Source organism: Pteropus vampyrus, unplaced genomic scaffold, assembly GCF_000151845.1.
Source record: "Pteropus vampyrus isolate Shadow unplaced genomic scaffold, Pvam_2.0 Scaffold4, whole genome shotgun sequence".
NCBI classification, from domain to species: Eukaryota; Metazoa; Chordata; class Mammalia; order Chiroptera; family Pteropodidae; genus Pteropus; species Pteropus vampyrus.
Genome location: NW_011888785.1, coordinates 1,270,071 through 1,281,687, shown reverse-complemented (window position 1 = coordinate 1,281,687; position 11,617 = coordinate 1,270,071). Strand labels below are relative to the sequence as shown.

Below are 11,617 nucleotides of genomic sequence, written 5' to 3'. Positions count from 1 at the left end.
ACCTCATTTCTTACTCTCCAAAATATGTCTGGCTCAGGAATAGTTCTGAATACAATAAATGCTTTTTTTTTTTTTTTAAGAAACTTACTTTGTCAAATATACCTTGTTTATTTTTTTAAATAAACAAATTTAGGAACTCATAACATATAAAATGTTATACAGAGCATAATTAATGCAGTGTGTTACATAAGTAACAACATAAAGGAACTGTTTTGTGCTTTATAAATAGTATAAAAGTAGCTAAATTTTTTGATATTAAGAGAGATATACCCATGTACTCTTTCTCTCCAATGGACAATAAATCATTTGCATAAATGTTTGAATTTTAACACATGTAATTTCTTGTTGGAGAGCCAGATTCTATTGATAGTTTCACATATTGTTCCTTCAATGCATTCAATCGAATGGGTACATATTATAGAAGCTAGAGCCAGGACTGTAATTCCACTAAAGGTGAAATGAGATCCATGTGATACTGGGTGCTAGAACCTTAGCACCTCTTCCATGAAAAAAGTCTACCCACTGGATCGAAAAACGCAATGAAAAGTTTTCCTTCTACTCAAGGCCATATCGAAAGGATAAATGGTAAATCAAGATCTCAAGCTTATATCACATGCCTGGGTAGAATTGCTTATGTGAATGGTGCATAAAACCCAAGTTGAGAAATTAGCATAAAAAACCAGTTCTGGACTAGTGAGCATCTATTCCCCTTTTGTCCCAGTAACAGTTCCACAGCCTACGGTACAAGAGATAAAGGCAGAAAAAGATATCCCCTACTGAGGAGGAGTTCACAACAGGAGGAGGAAGAGGAAGAAGAGGAGGAAGAGGAAGAGGAGGAGGAGGAAGAAGGGGAGGAGGATGAGGAAGGGGAGAAAGGGGAGGAGAAGAAGGTCATAATAAGGGTGAGATAGAAGTATGGGAGAACTGAAAGAACTGGAGGTCAAAGAAGAATCTGAAAGAAAATTATAAAATTCGTATTTACATGAATCACAGAGTAAAAGAACATGCAAATCATAATGACTATAAGGATACAACAAGGGGAAAAAGAGAAAGCAGAAATTACTAAAAGCAAATTGAACTTATAAAAAGGTAACTGATCAGATCCAGCTGAAGAAAAAGTTATAAATTGAAAAATAATGTGGTTGAAATCACAGGAAGCAGGTCAAAGAGTCAAGATGTTTAAGAGCCACAGAGAATAAAATGAGAAGGTCCAAAATATTCAGCAGGAATTTTAAAAAGAGAAAATAGCAAGAATGTCTCTCTTCAAAAGCAATATTTAAAGATGTAATAACAAAGAACTTTCCACAATTGAAAAAATATAAACGTTTCAAAGTAAATAGACAGGATAATCTGAGCGGGAGAAATGAAAACAGATCTGTCACCTTTGGAGTGGATCAAAGTTAGGTGTCTCCCCAAAGGCGGGGGGAAGGGAGAGGGATAATGGAGGAACAGATGTGTAGTTAGCATTTTCCTCTGTTCTTCCCTAAATGACCAGTGAAGAATCACAGGTCATTGAGATTTAATAGTCTTATTAAAAGTATATTTTAGAATGACAACGTGCCCCATGGAGGCACCTAGTCCCAGTGACGAGAGCTGCAACAGAGCCGCTATAATAACAATCACAATAAGAGAGCAAAAAGGGCCCAGAAGTGGGAATGTCTGCCTTATATTTGGGCTGTGATGAGTGGTTCCAAAGGTATTCCTAGGTGATTGGCAAGTAAGGTCATTTTGATTGGCATATGACTCTCTTTGCCTAGTGCACATGTGTGTACCCAGAATTTAGTCTGTTATAATTAGATCCATGAACTTCCAGGCATAAATAGTATTATAATAATCTTCTGCACAGATTAGGCCAGCTAAGACTGTGACCCTCCTGTCCTGTGTCTCTGGGAATGCAGGAGGAATTCTCTCACTACCAGTAGTGTGTTCTTTGGGTGGCCTCTGGGCTGGGCCCCTGTTCCCTTGTTCCTCCTGTCGCTCATGTCCGACTAGCTACCCAACAGATCTATACCTATACCCATCATTGCTAAACTTAGAATATCAAAGACAAAGCAAAAATATCTTAAAATCAATCATTAAGAAAGAAAGATTTGATAGTAGATTTTTCATCAGCAACTGGCTCTTTCCCCAACTTTCTCTGGGGCATAGTGGCACCATTTCTCAAGTTGTTCAGGCTCAAAACATCTGGGTGGGTCACATGTCAGTCCTCTAGCTCTCTTTTATCCATATCCAGTCATCAGTCTGCTTATCTATAATTTCTAAACGTCTCCTGAATCTATCTAACCTTCTGACCACCTTCAGTGGCTTCTCCCCAATCCAAGACCTCATCATATTTCCTACAGAGAACTGAAATCATCTTCCAGCTGATATAGGCCTCGCCCATACAACTAAGTCATGCTACATCTCTGCTCTAACCATCCAATGGCTTCTATCTCATTCCAAGCCAAACACAAATTCTTTTCCACAGCCTAAAAGGTATTACATGATCTTGTAACTTTATCTGATTCCTCTTAATCACCCTTTTGATTAATCGCCTGCATCTATATATTCCAAATTCATTTTCACCTCAGGGTCACTGTTCTGTTTGTTCTCTCTGCCCAGAATGATATTCACCCACATCATCACAGAGCTTGCTCTCTCATTGTTTTCAGATTTATTCTCAAAGATCTCTTCAGAAAAGACTCAACTGACCCCTTTCCATAACATTTCTTTTTAATTGCTAGCATTTAACACGATGTGACATAAATTACATATTTATTAGGTTATTTGTTTGCCTATCCCTAAACTAGAAGAGTCCTTGAATACTTGTATGACACTATGCTACCCAGTGCCCAGAACAGTTTCTGGCATGTAGTAGCTCTTCGATAAAGTCTTTTTTTTTAATAAACCCTTGTTTTTGGCAAATAGAAAGACTATGCATTGTTTTCAAAAACGTGAAATATGTATAAAAATCTGCCTGATCCTGGGCACAAAGTTAGTCCAACCAATTGACAACAATATATCTCATATTTGTTACAAAGAAGCAATGTAGATGCCCACTTAAACCTTTAAATTACAAAAGCAACAAAATTTCACTTCTAGAGCAACTGCCTTCTCTCTGTCCAAACAGAAGCTGTTATAAATCTAACTGCCAAAAAATATTTGAAAGACTCAGTATGTCACTCATTCAGGAAAGAATTATTCATTACTTTCTATTTGCCAGGCTCCTGGCTCAGAGCTGGAGAGAATTTTTTTAAAAGGAGGGATTCGTCTAAAGTGACTGAACTTGAGTAGGAGAAACTATGTAGATATATATCAAATAGGATCAAATTTAATGTTGTAGTTTGCGAAGTCAGAAGACTAGTTTGAATGAAGATGTAACCCTTGAGCTAGGATTTAATCAATGAATAAAATTTAACAGATACAGATGGGAAGAAAGAAAGAATAATTTGGAGAGATCGATAAATGCAAATCTATGGACTCAGATAATTAAACAACATTTTTAGAGAAATAGCAAGTCATCCTTCTGGATGGGAATGTAAATGGTAAGTGATGAAGGCATACTGGAGTCAAATCTGAGAGCTTTAGAAGCCAAGCTAAAGAATAAAGACCTTAATGGACAAGGGATAAGGAATTACAGTCAGCTTTAAGGAGAACATGATATAAATCTAAACTTTGCTTTAGAGAATTATATTTTTCTGGAGATGTTTCTGTGCTCAGAACAGGGCCCATAGAGTTCATGGAACACAGGTGGACGAGTTTTTCTTGAGAAGAACACGGAGCAGTTTGTGTGACAGAGCTGGTTATTGTGGAGATGAGCTTAAGTAATACCACTTACTGGTTATGGGCCAAAAAAAAAAACAAAAAACAAAAAAGAATTTCATCATACGTGGGTCTAATGTCTAAAACACATTCTTAGATTCTGGTAAAGATAATCCATGTTATGCATTCCTGCCCACATCTCTGCAGCAAAGAGAAAGAAAGTGCAGAGTCTCCTGTGATTTTCCTAATTTCCAACCCATTAGAAAGCAAAAATGTGAGAACTCTTAGCTTAAGAGTAAATAGCTCCGGCTTCCATCATTGAAAATAAAGAAGTCTCTGTTTTCACTTCTGAATGAGAGGTCACTGAGATGAATAAGGTTCTGCAATTACCGAGCCAGGCAGGATATGCTGAGTAATATATTTACGTGCAATTTGTACAACTTCTTAATTAATTTTAAATATCAACCTTATCCTAGCTGTCATCAAAGCTTAATATTAGCTGATTCAAGCCAAGTATGTGGTTTTAAATTTGCTTTGCAAATAGTATGTTCTTCAGGGTTGCTTATGCAGCAATATTCTGATCTCTATTGCCACATGGACTTTCTTAAGAATTTTGACCAGATAATTCTACTGAGCCACAGGGGTTGAATAAAATATCTGACTAGATCTGGTGAGATAATGGTTCCCGAATATCGGACTCATCTGATTTTAAAAAATTGCTAAATAGCATTTCTGGAATATGATGAAAGATCAAATAAACATATGTAATTTAGCTTCCTCTAGAAGAAGGAAAACACACAGTTAAGCTTTTGCAAAGGGAATTTAAAAAGAAATTAAAACTCCCAAGGATGAAGTAAATAGCAGATGGGCCTGTGTTGACCATGACCACTGTATATGACAGAGGCTGGGATGAAGGCCAGTAGTATATAAAATCTGGCTCTTCACCCTGCCCTCACCAAGTGAGACCTGTGCCCCCTAAAGGGAACAATTTCCTAATTCACAAGAATGACCAGCTTAGCACATCCAAAAAAGCTGAAATTAAAGTTGTCAGTAGGGAAAATAAAGAACCAACCCAATTTGCATTTCCAGAAGCATAGGAACAACAGCATTAAGAAAGTGGGTGCTCACTCAAGGGACTGGAGTGAACACTATCTGAGAAGCTGGGTCCCTCTCCCATACTGCACCTTGGGAACTTGATACCCACCTCCAACACAAATTCAGAGGTTTAGTCTTTGGCCAGGTGAAAAAGAGGGTCTCTGTTTGAGGGACACCAGGATTTCAGAGGTACATTTCTGAAATGAGGATTAAGTGCCCATTTACATTCCAAACCTCAAAGTCAGAACACCCTCAGCCCTTCTTCAGTTGTCTGCCAGAATTCTGGAACTCAGAACCCCGAACGATTCACTGTTTCAAGATGTTGGCCCTAGAGTTTACTCAAATACGACCCACTCAGATAAACCTAGAGGTCAACTTAAACCATACACGGATTCCAGTCAGCTTTTTATCTCCCACTCTTATCCATGAGTACAATGCCAAGTCTTAGATGATCTTTGAGGGAAGAGATGTTTTTAAGCCATTTCCCATTTTAGAAAAAAAAAAAAAGTGCAGCTTGCTTCCAGTGTTAATTTTACATAAACATGCTCTTAGAGGCTGAAACAAATCTGACTAGTTTTCAACGTGACGATAAACTATAAAAACTGTTCTTGGAGTTATTTCTAAACAGAATTTGTCTCTATTCCTACTCTAACAGATCAGTATTTATTTAATAATTTTTTTCATGTGGTAAATTTCAAAGTATGAAATAACACTAAGCAGAATATCTCATTCCGCACAAAAATACCATGTTTCTCTCCAGATCTTGTCATCCCTGTTGTTGTGTGAACAGCAAACTTTGCAGTGACCAGTTGGATTGTTTCCCTGATGTTGGTGGTATGCTCTTGGGGAAATGTCTTCCAGACAGACGAAGAGGTGTGATATCATCAGAGCATGGATGAACTCGAAGATGTAGCTGCCTTACCTTATGATGCTTTTCCAGCACTCTTGCAATCAATGTCAGTCATAAGTTTACATGGCTGATCGTGTGCTCAGGATTGTCCTTCTTGAACAGGATGTGGGAGTTCAGCACTGTCATATTTAGAAGGTGGCAAAAGAATTTCTTACACCAAAACTTGTGCTCTCATTTGAATAAGAAGTGAGTATCTGATCAGCCAAGTCCACTGCTCCCATATTCTTGTTATGATCTACAATGACACATGGCTTCTTAGTCTTCTTTCCATTTCTGTTGTCTACCTCAATCACAGTATCATTGTGGGATGTTGATAACATTGTCACCTTCTTGTCACACCATTTCAGTGCCATAAGTTCACTACAGAATGTGGTTACAGTTGACCCCTTTGCAATCTTTTCTTTCCAGATCATTTGGCATCTGTTTTCTGTTCAAACAAGCTGTCTCAACTGCATCAGTCCTGTTTTGATGTAATTCTCTGAAAAGCATGGGAGATGTATAAAAGTTATCAAGAAAGACTCAATGTCCTTGGCCAAGAAGGTCATTGACCAAGGTAAGAACAATGCATGACCATTTCAGACCACCAGCTGAATCTTTCAAATTCATCCTGGGCCCCATATGCATTCCACCCATAACCAGATAGACTTTCACAAAGTACATAGCTTATGACCAAACCATGCTCATTTCATCAACATATACTGCTTCCTAGCTAACCACCCCTTGAACAGCATCAGTGATTCATCAACTGCAATTTTTCTGTTTGGATTTTATACGGTTGAAAATTTATTTACAAGAAAGTCAAGCACAGGTTTGATCTTCTGCAATGAAATCTGGGCCTTTGATTGATCAGCAGATCTGGAAGAATTGTTGACAAAATGCAGGCACTGAAACAAAAGCAAAAATCTTTCACCAGTCATAATCTGCCTGATAAGGTGTATCCAAAAGAGGCCTTGTTGACCGAAACATCTCCAGCTCAGGTTTCTGTACAACATTATGTAGTAATATTATTGCAAATAAGACTTTCAATTCGTCATCCTCAGTTTCTTTCCATTTATCCATTTGTGAAAATCCTTTCAGACCAGGTGGCCTTGAAGCCAACAAGGAAATTTGGGCATTCATTTTGCTGGTCATTTTTTGAAACTAATTCCTCAGTAAAGAACCAGTTCAAAATACTGCAGTGGGTCTGTGGTATCACTGACATCAATTTTTCTGCCAGGTGTGCCAATAAAGTCATACTTTTGACGTGCAATCATAACACAAGGTGACCATTTCAGAGCGTGATCCAAGTCAGCTGAAGTAGAGCTATTTCCATCAGATTCTGAATCGGATGGAGGCCTGACCATGTAGTCTTCCGAAGCACTATCTGAAAAATCTTCAGAATTGTCTATTTCAGATTTATCAAATGAATCTTCGGCTAACAACTGTTCGAGAACAATGTTAACATCATGTGTAGGAATGCTACATTTTCTAGGATTTGACATTTTCAGCGATAGAGAATTACTGTATTTTGTAAATGGAAATGCTACTACTAAAAACTGAATGCTATAAATAGAATGATGTCATTTGTTTCCAAAGACTATCAATATATTAGGGCAATGCAAGAATAATAATAAAAGCGAGATATTTCATGGCAAACTTTGGGGGTAAGGTTAGGACTATAATCTGCAAGTTATCTCAGAGTAAACACTGCAGCTGTAAGCACTGCTGACAAGTATTCTCAGGGCAAACAGGAAGTGGGTTAATGCAGAATATACAGTCATGCAACACATAAAGGTGTTTTGGTCAACCATGGACCGCAAATACAATGGTGTTCCTACATGGTTATCATGGAGCTGAAAAATTCCTATCACCAAGTGATGACATAGCTGACGTAAAGTCGTAGCACCTTGTGCTGCACACAGTGTGGCTGCGAGGCACCTGGTTCTTCCTACCTGACTTAGAGTAAGACTCACCCCTTCTTTCTCTTCCTCCTTCTCCTTCTCTTCTTCTATCTGTCTGTGCTGCATCAGGGTACCACTGGGAGAAGCCAGGGGCCCAAGTGCTCGAAGGCACATCCCTCCTGCAGGGTCTCTGACACCTTTTCAGGAAGCTGGTCATGGTAGCGCGATGCATTACTCATGTGTTTGAGGTGATGCTACTGATGTAAACAATCCTACTGTACTGCTAGTTATATATAAGTACTGTACTTACAGTTATGCTACAGTTATCTCCAGTAGTCAGTACAGTAATGGGCTGTACAGGCTTGTAGCCTGGGAGCAATCAGTTATACCACATGGCCTAGGTGTGCAGCAGGCTAGACCTTCTAGGTTTGTGTAAATGCACTCTATGATGTTCACAGTGATGAAATTGCCCAGCGATGTATTTCTCAGAACATATGCCAGTTGTTAAGCCACACATGGCAGAAATAATACAAGCAATCAAAAAGGAGACAAAAACAAATTGGAAGAAACAGAGACTAAGCAGAGACAAGGAAACACTGCTATTGTTAATATATACAGAGATATGAGAAGAAATTGCTTAAATTGCCTCAGGTTGCTTAAATAAATGAATAAGAATTTTTAGAAATTAAAAAATATGATAGTAGAACAGAAAAATTCAAAAGAAGGTGGACAGTTGGAAGACATAATTGAGGAAATCTTCCCAAAAAGTACAGCAAAAAGACAAAGAAATGATAAATAAGAAAATAAGAAAATTATTTTCAGGCAGGCCAACATCCAACAGCCTTTTTACATCCTTTTTCCTATTTCTGACCTCTTTGACTGATAACATGAGATGACATATATTCTCTTTGAAGAATCTTTGAAAGATATATGTTCTCGTGGGTAGTAAAAATCAAAGTTTAGAAGACCATCAGCCTAATGAGTTATTTATTAGGGGCAATTACGCTATTATTCTACACACACCCTAAATTATTACACACACCACATCCACTTACAGGGGCAAAATCATCACCTAGTCACACATATGATGCTCCTTCCTCCAGAACCAGCTAATCTACTTCCAGAGAGCAGGGGCCCTGTATCTCTAATTCACTGCTATGTCCCCAAATATAAGCCTGTATCTGTTGGCGTATAGTAAACACCTATTAAAGTTCTCTGAATTAGTGTTAAATGAATTTCCATAAACTTTTATCTAGTAAAGGGGTATGTTATTCTCTGATATATATATAGAAATTGCAGGTGACTCAACTTCAGCAACTGCAGTTAATTAAATAATTATTATTTCCTTCACTTAATGTCTCTGGTGAAATCATGGTAATATAGTCACAAAAATAAATAAATAAACATCTACCAGTTATACAGAATTTTATTCTACTTGTTCTGCAGCTGTCAAGTTACTCTATGATGAATGCATTCAGTGTTGAAGAACATGGAAATGACCCACCGACCAGAGACTGACCATGGCATTGATGAGGTCTGCAAGTTCTTTTAATTACTTAGTTACTATGTATTAAATAATCAAAGGAATCCTGAGAGCTGCCATATGTTCTTACATTGACACTAGGAATAAAGTATCATTGAAATAAGGTAGCCCCAGACAGAGCAGTAATTCATCTTTAATGGAGTTGACATCTGTTTTGGATATAGCTTTTCCTTCCCTGCTTCTAGTTGCCAGCATCAATGTGAGAAGCTTACAGAATGCTTGATTCACTTGTACATGTTCCCACACAACATTACTCAGACCAAATGCACCCATTTTATAGTAAAGAAGTTGCAAAACTGGCTATATGATCAAAGGTTCTACCAGTGTTTTACTCTAGGAATTTCTAAACAATCACATGCAAGCCAAGTGTAACTTCATGGCATCTCACCTCAGTTGCACCACAAGTTGGTCCCTTTCTGTCCCATGCTTCTCTGCCACCACCATGTGGGAAACCTGCAAGAATTTGCTCATCCATCCTGACATGTACGCAAATCAGAAAAGGCAAGGACGTTTATACCCTGTGAAGTAACACTTGACTGATAGTGGGTAAGAGCTAGTGGATAAACTGTCCTTTATCCCTTGGACATATAATTTTGAGGTGTATTATACACAGGTCCTTAAAAGGTCCACAGTGTGATGGATTTTCAGTTGTCCACAGTTGTGATCAGCTCAATAATATGCCCCTGGAATGGCTTTCTCTCCCTCCGTATCACTCTTTCTACTCATTCCCCTCCGGTTCCTAGGAATCTTTTCACAAAACAAACTACATTTATGCAAGCCTTTTTCTCCTGCTATGCTTTTTCGGGGGACATAAATTAAGACATAGGACTCCGTGACATACATAACAATTTACTATAAAACTAAATCTCTCCAGATAATTATAGTTCTCTAAAAAGGAAAAAAAAAAATTCTCTTTAGAAATAATAAATTCAAAATAAAGGGAGCCTATTACTTGATTTGTTCTCTATTAATGGTACTACAGATGATTTTTAGAATAAAAATAATTTGTTACATTTTAAGTAAATTATTAACAGATGATGGATTACAGAGTATTTCTTGGGATAATTTGACATATTAATAATACATGTTTCTAACCTATTTTTAAGCAATTTTTATTTCAATATTAATTCTAACCACTTCTTCTATAGTATTATAAATGCTAAATTTCAGAGAATCAATATTGTTGAAAGAAATACCTAAAATTTAACAAGTCATCTAAACTAAACAGAAATAATAAAAATATTGTAATAATTAAGAATACTAAAAATTAAAAAAATATTTTTTCGTATGTACTACTCATCTAATAGGAAAATGACTTTTTTCTAGGAGTCTAAATGTAATATTTTAAACTTTTAATTTATGTCATAGACTCTGAGTCCCATTTAACGACTGAAAAATAAATGGCAATAATTTTGCTGCTCTTAAATATTTACAATGAGTATCTTTTCATATGTCTGTTGTCTGTTTGTATGTCTTCTTGGCAGGAGTGTCTGGTCAGGTCCTCTGGTCAGTTTTTAGTTGGATTGTTTGCTTTTTGTTGTTGTTGAGTTGTATGAATTCTTTATATATTTTGGATATTAGCCCTTCATCAAAGGTATTATTTGCAGATATCTGCTTCCATTGAGTTGGCTACCTCTTTGTTTTGTCCATGGTTTCTTTTGCTGTGTGGAAGCTTTTTAGTTTGATATAGTCTCATTCATTTATTTTTGCTTTTACTTCCCTTGCCTTTGAGGTCAAATTCATAAAATCCTCTCATATGAGAAGATGCTCAACTTCACTAGTTATTAGGGAAATGCAGATCAAAACCACAATGAAATACCATTTCACACCTGTATGAATAGCTATTATCAACATGTAATAACAAGTGCTGGAGAGATTGTGGGGGAAAAAGAACCCTTGTACACTGCTGGTGGGAATGTAAATTGGTGCAGCCACTATGGAAAACAGTATGGAGGTTCCTCAAAAAATTAAGAATAGAATTACCATATGACCCAGCAATCCATCTTCTGGGTATCTATCCTTAAAATTTAAAAATATTTATCCATAAAGTTATTTGTACCCTGACGTTCTTTGCAGCATTATTCACAGTAGCCAAGACATGGAAATAACCAAAGTGTCCTTCAATAGATGATTGAATAAAGAAGATGTGGTACATATATACAACAGAATATTAGTCAGCCATAAGAAAAGATGAAATACTGCCATTCACAACATGCATGGATCTTGAGATAGTCATTATAAGCAAAATAAGTCAGACAGAAAAAGTTGAGAACCATATGGTTTTAGTCATATGTAGGATATAAAACTAAAAGCAACAAACAAACAAGACAAATAAAAGCTCTTAGACACAGACAACAGTTGAGTGGTTATCAGAGGGAGAGGGGGCAGGGGAAAGGTAGATAAGGGTAAACGGGGTCAAAATATATGGTGACGGAAAGAGATTTCACT

General features: G+C 37.1%; 1 pseudogene; it reads right to left on the bottom strand.

The window, feature by feature from the left end:
* Positions 1-5,499: 5,499 nt before the first annotated feature.
* LOC105294996 lies at positions 5,500-7,227 on the bottom strand (annotated as a pseudogene).
* Between the last annotated feature and the right edge of the window lie 4,390 nt (positions 7,228-11,617).